Source organism: Eublepharis macularius, chromosome 12 (assembly GCF_028583425.1).
Source record: "Eublepharis macularius isolate TG4126 chromosome 12, MPM_Emac_v1.0, whole genome shotgun sequence".
Taxonomy (NCBI): Eukaryota; Metazoa; Chordata; class Lepidosauria; order Squamata; family Eublepharidae; genus Eublepharis; species Eublepharis macularius.
In genome coordinates this window covers 4,433,228-4,441,602 of record NC_072801.1, presented here as the reverse complement: position 1 = coordinate 4,441,602, position 8,375 = coordinate 4,433,228, and the positions used below count along the sequence as shown (strand labels likewise).

The 8,375-nt window shown below is 50.5% G+C and overlaps 1 protein-coding gene across 1 annotated transcript in view; it reads left to right on the top strand.

The window, feature by feature from the left end:
* The first annotated feature begins 6,766 nt into the window (after positions 1 to 6,766).
* ABAT (4-aminobutyrate aminotransferase) overlaps positions 6,767 to 8,375 on the top strand; it is a 53,555-nt gene continuing 51,946 nt past the window's right edge. The window contains exon 1 of the mRNA XM_054993610.1: positions 6,767 to 6,852. The gene's annotated coding sequence lies outside the window, so the exon portion shown is untranslated. The remainder of the gene's footprint in view (positions 6,853 to 8,375) is intronic.

Below are 8,375 nucleotides of genomic sequence, written 5' to 3'. Positions count from 1 at the left end.
GGGGGCAACTGTGGGCCTGATTCCTGCCCTCTGGGCGTCCTGCAAGGCCATGGGGCCCAGGGGAGACCAGCAGAGAGATGGCGGAAAGCGGTCCCGTTCCGAGTGCCAAGGCCTTCATGCAGAGGCAGGTTGGAAGGGCAACAGGAAGGACCCCTGGAGAGGAGTCAGGCTCCTCTGGTTAGCAGCAGGGCTTCATGGGGTTGGTAGGCCTGTCCCTCCGAGTCCTGCTTGGTGCCACAAACCGGGCAAGGAACCTCACTCATGGTTCAGGCCTGAGGGAGTGGGCAAGCACTGACCCAGCCCGTGCAGGGCAATCCTAGAACTCGGAAAGCCTTCCTCTTCTCTGTTTCACTTGCCTGCAGGAGGGCATTTGGAGACATTTCCAAAAACCGCGCGCGAGCAAAGAAGGAAGAGGCCAGTTCCGCACCGTGTCCCTTGGCTGAGGTGAGTTTTTAAGAGGTGCTGGAGAACTTCAGATTCCTGTGAGATTGCCACCGAGTCGTTACACACACAGGCATGCTGGGAGTATTTCATTTTTTCAGCGTCCCAATATTCTGTACTGTGCAAAATGTGGAAAACTTCCAAGGCAGTGTGAGCAGTTTCCCACTAGATGGCGCGGTGAACATGCACAGACCACAGAATAACACAAGGTGCTCTGGTGGTGACCTGGGTTACTCGAGAACGTTACAGACGCATGAAAACCGCTCCAGTCTCTTCAGCATTTCAGGTGGAGTAACGGGGTTTAATTCTTTTGAAATGTTTTAGTTGGAAATATGATTAAACCGGTGGACATGTTTCTCTTTTTCCCCTACAATTCACAAAATTGAGTACATTTTTATTGTACGTGGATTGTTTTTGCACAGATGCTTGTGACTTGGCCCTGACCTGTGCAAGGCAAAGGGAAGACACTCAGCAGTAATTTTCTGGCACGTACCATTTTGGACTCCATGGGGGTGCCTTATTTTTTTAAAAAAACAAATCTCCGTAGAACAACCATCTGGTGAGGAAAGTTTGCTGTCTCAGGTGGTCATTTACTGCCTGCAGCGGTGTGGCCGAGCGTCCGGCGCCCTGATGGATGGCGCACTCCCAAACGGGAAAACTGCACTCTGTATCGTGCCCTGAGGTTGCTTGTTAGAAGAGGAGGAGGTTTGCTTTCAGCTTGGTGCTGCCAAGACGGAAGTGCTCTCCCCTGGGACTTGGCACTCGGCCGGCATCTCGGTGAAGCTGGGCTGCTTTCTTCCCAGTCTGCACGTGCCTCAGATTCCGCTGGGCACTGGGAGGGTTTCCTGGGAAGGGCGTGGAAGCAAATGTTGATTCTGCAGTGGGATGGGGGAATCACCAAAAACTCTCTCCCCCCCCTCCCACCACCCCATTTCCACAGGCAGAAAAGGTGGTTAGGATCCGAGCTTAAGTGCATGAAACTTAACGGAACTGGTTTTCTTTTTTCCCTTTAATTTGATTTTCCCTGCTCTGTATCCAAGTCTAGACTGTAAGCTGCTTGGGACAGGGACCTTGTTTTTTAGTTGTAAATGCCAGGCAAGGTGCCATTTACAATAGTTAACAGAAGTACGGCATGCCTCCTTAGTTAGGAGAACATGATCTTTATATTGTCGAAGGCTTTCACGGCCAGAGAACGATGGTTGTTCTGGATTTTCCGGGCTGTGTAGCCGTGGTCTTGGCATTGTAGTTCCTGACGTCAGGAACTACAATGCCAAGACCAGGGCTACACAGCTCGGAAACTCCACAACAACCAACATGATCCTTGATCCTAAGATAGGTGCCTGTGATGGACTTAGGCCATGGTGCTCCTCTCCTCGGATGCTCTTCTAAACTCTTGCAGGGAGGACAGCTTCCTGTCAGAGCTCAGAGGAGCATCCTGGGCTTGCCGGGACCCTTCTTCCTCCTCCGCCCATGAGCATCTATGAACAGTGCACCTCCCTGGGCAAACTCTGGAGTAGCTGACTGGGTTGATCTGCTGTGAGTGACGCCCCCTCCCCTTTCATAGACTATCCCGTTTTCTGGGTCACCCTTTGTTCGCTTGTCAGCTTAGAGAGCTCCAGCTGAGCTTCTGTTTGGCCAGTGCTATTTTGCAGGTCTAGACCAACTTCTCTTCTGCCTCGCTGTCCTGCACTTGCCCCCCCCCACACCTTTTTGCAGAGGAATCTGTCTTCCCTCCAATTCCTATCCTGTTTGACATGCCCCACAACATACAAGGGAAGTAGCTTCGTCTAGTATTTCAGGTTCCACAAAGAAGTAGTTTGGAGGGCATAACAAGGAAAATACTGGTTCATAAAAATATATGACCTTCCCCATGTTGTTGCAGCAAGAATAGAGTCGGAGCCACCCCGATCTAGCCAGGGCCAGCCGTCATTTGGGCCATTGAAACCAGATCTAGTGCCACTAGCTGAAGTCCTACTGCTTTCAAACTCTGAAACAATATCTTATTCACAGAAATGTTGTGTGTGTGTGTATGTGCACATTCGCGCACACGTGCTATCAAGTCGCCTCCAACCCATGGTGACCCTTATGAACGAAAGACCTCCAAACATCCTATCATTTACAGACTTGCTCAGATCTTGCAAACTGGAGAACATGGCTTTTTTTTTATTGAGTCAAGCCATCTTGTTTTAGGCCTTCCTCTTTTCCTGCTGCCTTCCACTTTTCCTAGCATTATTGACTTTTCCAGAGAATCTTGCCTTCTCGTGATGTGGCCAAAGTACGACAGCCTCAGTTTTGTCATTTTAGCTTCTAGGGAGAATTCAGGCTTGATTTGATCTAGAACCTACTTATTTGTCTTTTTGGCCATCCATGGTATCTGCAAAACTCTCCTCCAGCACCACATTTCAAATGAACAAATTTTCTTCCTGCCGGCTTTCTTCATTGTCCAACATTCACATCCGTTCCCAGAAGGTGAGTGTATGCCGTACTTTCTCTCTTACTCAATAGAGTAGCTCTATGTGTCAAGTCCTTGGACAGCCTCCGTGTTGGCAGGGACATGCGCTTTTTAGGAACTATATGCACTATAGTGAATTTGCACTTCTTAAAAGGGTTTCCTCCATTGTGAAGAGAAATGAGGCAGAGAATTTCCTTATCCGCTGCTGCCTGTCACCGCCCCCCCCCCAGCTGACTGCCTCCACCAGAGCTCTCCTCCCCAGACGTTGCCATCTTGCATGGGAGGGCACACCGTACCAGGGGTAATTAAAGATGACAGCTCCTTGGGGAATTAATGTCTCTTGGCAGAGAGATTGGAAGAGCTGGGCAAGAACTGGAGGAGCAGTAGGCTGAAAGATCAGGATATTTAATACTTTGGACAAAGAGAGAGGCAAACAGATGCAGCGGGAGCACATTTCCTTCATCGTCTGTATTAGTATGTCTTCAGTTACACCTGATCTGGAACCAACATTTACCAACGTGTCAAAATCTCGTGGTTTTCCAGTTTTGTCTCCGTTTTTCATATCTGAAATCTGGCCTCTGCTATCAATATTTAACAGTAATGGTGAGGACATGGGGCTAGGATCTGGAAGACCCAAGTGTAAATCCCCTCTCTGCCATGGAAGCCTGCTGGGTGACCTTGCGTTAGTCACCCAATCTTGGCCTAGCCTACCTCACAAGGTTGTTGTGAGGATAAAAGGGAGGTGATGAGAAGGATGTAGGCTGCTTTGGGTTCCCACTGCGGAGAAAGGTGGGGGGTCAATGAAGTAAAGAAACTCTTGCATTGATCAGTGCCAGTGAGTAGCAAATCCCCTTGTGTGTGTCCACTCTGCCACGGGCACAAGCAATTGAAATTAAATATCCTGGGATAGCAGATGGCAAGTGTCCTGTAAATAATTTGTGAATATTTATGTATTCAGTGAACATCCAGGTATTTAGCATCAACATGAGACGTCAAAACTTACCCCCCAAAAAAGGAAATATGAAGAAAAATGGAAGGTTAGCATGTTTTCTTGGATATCTTCCGGAGCTTTCAGTTGCCTCAGTTGTGAAATCGGGTTGGAAGAAGGCCAGAAACAGAGTTAGCAGAATGGATGCATCACAGGGTCACAGTGACATTGATCTCCCGTTACTGGGACAAGTTCTCGGCTTGACTAAACTTCAGTTCTATAGTGAGGCTCATCTAAGTGGTTGGTCAGCACGTGCTCTGATCCACAGGCTGCCATCCATGTTATTGCGGGCGGGGGCGGGGGCAGGGTGAAGAGCGGAAATGGCTAAGAGTGGCCTTCCTGGATCAGACCCAAGTTCTATATGCACCCTAAGCCTAGGCAGGTCTACTCAGAAGGAAGGGCCAGTGTGTTCAGTAGATCTTCTCAAGGTGCTAAAATGTGAACCAACTGGAAGGTCCTGTTGAGCAGGAAAAGGCGCTCCAGGGGCAGATGGTTCCTCCCCCAGGAGACCAAGGGTCACTCTCAACGTTACTCCCTTCACAAGTTCTCCACGGAGTCCACCCAGGCTTGCACAGACACCCAGCAGCTTTGGGGAATGGCTTGCATTTGAAAAAGGAGAGGTCAAATGGACTCGGCTACCACCAGTGGAAGGAGAGCCTCCTGCCTTTCTCTCAAGGTCCCCCCTCCCCCCTGCAAAAACAGTATGTCTGTGTTGGGGGGGGGGAGATTGTCCCATTTCTGCCGCTGCACATGCATAAAATACCTCCATGTGGAGCAGACGAAACCGGAAATTCTCCCCTCTCAACTCTTTTTACACAGGGGTAAAAAAGCTTGGGAGAAAGGCAGGAGCTGTCCTTCCCCAGCAACAGCCTTCCAGGCCTATTTGGGTTCTCCTTTTTAATGCAAGCTGTTGCCCAAAGCTGCTGCGTGTCTGCGCAAGCCTGGACTTTGTGGAGAACTCATGAAGGTGGCAATGTTGAGAGTGACCCTAAGAATCTCCGCTTAGGGGTGCTCTTGAATTCAGCCCTGCAGCTCAAGGGGCAGACCGTGAAGCAGGGCCAGAAGTGTCTTTTGCCAGCTGTGTCTTTTCTAGGGTAGACCCTAGAAAACCAGCCCCAGTACCTTAAAGGGAAGCAAAACTTCACAGCAGGAGATCGGGGGCTAGATTGCTGGTGGTTTTCAAACACCCCTGCAGCAGCAAGCATAGACTCATAGAGTTGGAAGGGGTCATACAGACCATCTAGTCCAACCCCCTGCCCAGTGCAGGATCAGCCTGCAAGTATTCATGCTATGCTGCGTGGCGTCCTGCCCTGGCTACTTTCCTGATTGAAACCCTTCCCACACCCAGGGTTTCTCATTGCGCTGTGCTGTTGAGGGAAGCACACAGGTATACAGGTAAAACTTTCCTCCCAAGGAAAATAGCAGCTCAGTTCTGGGCCCAGCACTTTTCATAAATGACCTAGGCAAAGATGTGAAGGGATTGCTCATTACATTTGCAGGTGACACAAAACTGGGAGGAGTAGCAAACACCCTTGAATTCAACAAGATGTGAACACCCTGGGGAAATGCCATTTAAATAAGATGCAATTTAACATGAATAAGTGCCAGATTCTCCACCTGAGTAACAAAAATGTACAGCATACCTACTGAGTGAGGGATATACTTCTGGGTAGCAGTGTGTGTGTGCGAGAACAAGATCTTGGGGTATGCATAAATATGAGCATTCAGTGTGATACAGCAGCAAAAAAGGCTAACATAATCTTGAGGTATGGAACATTCAAATCACAGAATGTCATGGTCCCAGTATGTGCCACTACACAGGCCCACCTGGAGTACTGTGTGTAGTTCTGGAAGCCTCATTTCAAAAACGACGTGGAACAGGTGCAGAGGAGAGTAACCAGGACGATCCTGGACCAAGGGACTTGGGAATGTTCCCTTCGGACGAGGTGGAGGGGGACCTGGTTGCTCTCTTAAGTATTCAAAAGACTCAAAGGAGGGAAGGGAGCTGTACCTGTTGGCAGCAGAGGCTGGGACTGGAAACAATGGGTTTAAACTACAGGAGGGAAGGTACCGGCTGGACATTAGGACAGACTTCATATTAAGAGTAATCCAGCTGTGCAATTCAGCTGCCTAGGGGTGTGGTGGGTTCCTCCTCACGGGCAGTCTTCAAGGAGCGGCTGGATGAATCCTTGTCGGGGATTCTTTAGGCTGTTTCCTGCATTGAGAAGGAGGTTGGACTAGATGGTCTGTAAGGCCCCTTGCAGCTCTGTGATTCCCTGATCCCTCCCTCCATGCCACTGCCTACAACCAAGAATTAATTACGTCATCTAAAGGGTGCCTCTGAGCATGACGAGAACACTTTTCTTGCAGCCACAGCCTTTCGGGGAGTGTAGAGGAAGAGGCACAGCTTTCAGGCGCTCCTAAACCCCAGCCTCTCTTGGTTATTTTTAAAAAAGAAACTGAGTGTTCCATTGTACTGATCTTTAATGAAAAAATAAGATCACAAGGAAGTGGGCAAGGTGGTGTAGTGGTTAGACATGAATCTGCAAGACGAGGGGTCAAATGCCGGGGCTTTGCCAGGCAGCTTTGGGTCCCTTGCACAGACTGGGCATCACCGGGCTGCTGCGAGGACAGCCGGGGGAGGAGCGAGGCGTGTGAGCGACTGAGGCGAGTCTGGGGAAAGAACCGAAAGGCGCGCGGCCTCGCCCCCGCCCGTCCTTTCCCCATGCCAGCCCCCGACCGGGAGGTCTTCCCCAGCCTCTCTCCCCCTCCCTTGGCCTTCTCCCCTCTTCGAAGGGGGTGTGTCGTCTGCGGTCCATCCTATTGGTCGGTGCGCTGGCTAAGCGGCGAGAAGGCGTCTCTGATTGGCAGCGACGCATTCTGCGGAGCGAGCCAGCGGTGCGCCTGAGTCCCCTGGGTGGACAGGAGGCCGCGCCGACGCTGGCAGCTGCACCGCTCGGGGGCCGCCGAGGTGAGTGGGGAACGGAGGGGGGATGCCTGATGGAGACCCTTTCGATGGCGAAGGCCTGCCAATGGTCGCTGCGTCTTCGGGGGAAAGAGCTACAGGCTGCTTGAATTCGCCTTCGAGAAGCAATGCTGCCTTCTTGGAAACCATTCGTCCGATCCAGCGCTCGGGACACACACCGACCCGCTGACGACTCTTATTTCGGGGTGGCAGGGGGTCCCCCACAGTCCCTTCCGCCCTTGCTAACCCTCACCTTTCCTCGGTCCCTTTATTATTTCCCCAACTCGTTTTGCAGAGCTCCAGTCTCCCGGGCCCCGACTTTCAGTCTCTGCTTTGTGTTCCTTTTGGATCCCTTTCTGCTTCGTTCTGGGTAGCCAAAGCTCTCCAGCGCTTCCACCGGGGGAGTCAACGGATTTTAACATTTAATTTTGAAGTTGAATACTTATATTTTTATGCCACTATCCCTCCTTCAGGGATCTCTGAGGGGTATGGGTGACCCCCCCTTCCTCACAACAACCCTAGGAGGTGGGTTAGATTGAGAGTAAGTGACTGGCCCAGCGCCACCTCATGAGGCTTGTGGATGATCTGGGATCTCTCCAAACCCGACACAAGGCTGGCTTTCTGACGCCCTTCTCCCCTGTGTTTGGCCCCCTCCCATGATTTCCCTTAATTCCCTCCCATTCTCTCTCCAAGGTCAAGATGGGTAGCCATGTCAGTCTGTCTGTAGCACTAAAAAAGAGAAGAGGCCAGTAGCACCTAGAAGACTTAACAAAATTTGTGGAAGCGTGGGAGTTTTCCCTTTGGCTCCTGAAAGCTCATACCCTACCACAAATTTTGTTAGTCTTCTAGGTACTACTGGACTCTTGCTGTCTCCAAGGTTTATTTTGAGTCGTCATAACTGCTGATTTGCCCTCCATCCCCCTAACCCCCCCCATCCCATTTAAAGGGTCCTTCTAGTTCCGAGACAGCCTTCTCTGTGTCCCCGTCCTCTCCCACTCTGTCCCCATCTGCCCTCTTCTGAAAGTACCCCATTTCTCTTGCTCCGTCTTTCTGCATCATCCTGTTTGAGCATCTTGCTGCCCTGCCATCCTTTCTAACATCACCTGATGGTTCCCCCTCCACACAGAGCAGAAGGCTCCTTCCTCAAGGAAAGCGGTCCTTTCCTTGAGGATGTGTCAGACAGATTTTGCCATTCGGCATGGACTTCTGCCAGCATCACTCCCAGACAACTGGAGCAAATACTGTGGCAAGTTTCTACCACACCTTGGTAGATGAAGGCTGCAAGCCTTAATCCGTTTCACCAATTCATCGGCTGAAGTTTTCGTTAATCAATAGTTTGGGGCTTGGAGTAAAAAGGCATGCTTGCTTTTCCTTCCCAGTTTTTCATTCTGTAGTGGGGAGTGAAAAAGAAACACAAGGTGCATGTGCGACGACATCTGTCATTCACAGTTTGGGGCAAACATCACATTTTTCTTGAAAGCTGATTCTTCCATTTAATTATAATGAGGATTTTGTTTCAGCCCCGCCCC